The sequence below is a fragment of the Suncus etruscus genome, chromosome 11 (genome assembly GCF_024139225.1).
Source record: "Suncus etruscus isolate mSunEtr1 chromosome 11, mSunEtr1.pri.cur, whole genome shotgun sequence".
Taxonomy (NCBI): Eukaryota; Metazoa; Chordata; class Mammalia; order Eulipotyphla; family Soricidae; genus Suncus; species Suncus etruscus.
Window position 1 is genome coordinate 45,598,443 of NC_064858.1, and position 1,317 is coordinate 45,599,759.

The following is a 1,317-nucleotide window of genomic DNA, read 5'->3' on the forward strand; positions in this document are numbered from 1 at the left end:
CATTGATCTCCATTCCCAGTTTTCTTTTATTGTTAAATGCAATATATATCAAGTGTAAGAGTAAAATAACCATAGGTAACTCTTGATGAATTTTGATCACTGAAATCCTTTGCTACCAATGGAAATAGTCATTAGTAGTACAAAGAGGCTCATCTGCTATCACTTCTGACCATGTACAAAACAAATGATATGAAGGTAAAATAAATGAAGTATATTTTAGAATAGGAAATATATAGAATATATCCAGAATATAAGATCCCAGGCATCTTATATGTCCTCTGAGCCTATCAGGAGTGATTTCTTAGTACAGAGCCAGGAAGTAAACACTGAGCACAACTGGGTGTGGCCCCAAAACCAAAAACTAAAAAATGAAAAAGGTCCTAAAATCCTGTTTTTACAAATAAAAAACAAAATCACTTTTCTAAAGTTGCAAAATGGAAAGAGGAGGAAAAGGACCATAGACAGTGATGAATACAATAATTATCAACACTAGTGTTGGAATTGGTAAAGTAATATTGCAAGAATAAAACTGTATGATGGAAACTGCTGTATACCAAGTTGTATAAAAAGCTTAGCACAATGCTTAGCACAGACTGTGTTCTTTACACTGACTGTATAGAAAAAGGAGGTACAGTAACTGAACCCCATAAACACCTTAGCCCAGGCCCTTTGCCTGGTCTGTATTGTGAATGGGGGGGCATGGAAAAAAAGTGAAAAGTGGCAAAATTAGGAAAAAATGAAAGAAATCTGTTGTCCAAATAATTTATGATTTTCCCATTGTACAGAGATTGAACTGTATCTAGAATCTTCATTGCTCTTTCTACTTTAATGTGATGGTGATTCACTTGATAAAGAAAGGTTCTGAAATAGAACAGGAGTAATCTAAGTGTAGATAATTGTGCTTAAAAAAGTCATAAAATCCTGGGGCTGGAGAGATAGCATGGAGATAAGGTGTTTGCCTTTCATGCAGAAGGATGGTGGTTTGAATCCCGGCATCCCATATGGTCCCCCAAGCCTGCCAGGAGCAATTTCTGAGCCTAGAGTCAAGAGTAACCCCTGAGTACTGCCAGCTGTGACCCAAAAACAAAAACAAAACAAAACAAGTCATAAAATAAACCACCAAAATAGCAATATATCTACGCACTCAAACAAATCTTTTTTTAATAATATACTTATTTAAGCACTATGATTACAAACATGTTTGTATTTGGGTTTCAATCATAAAAAGAACATCCTTCACCAGTGCAACATTCCCACCACCAATGCCCCCCATCTTCATCCTGACAACCTTTGTTTCAAGATGTTTTCACAAGAAAT

General features: G+C 35.6%; 1 non-coding gene across 1 annotated transcript; it reads left to right on the forward strand.

Moving 5' to 3' along the window:
• The first annotated feature begins 568 nt into the window (after positions 1-568).
• On the forward strand, positions 569-703 carry LOC126023190 (small nucleolar RNA SNORA51). The gene has a single exon (XR_007500394.1). It is a non-coding gene; the product is annotated as a small nucleolar RNA SNORA51 (small nucleolar RNA).
• The last annotated feature ends 614 nt before the right edge of the window (positions 704-1,317 follow it).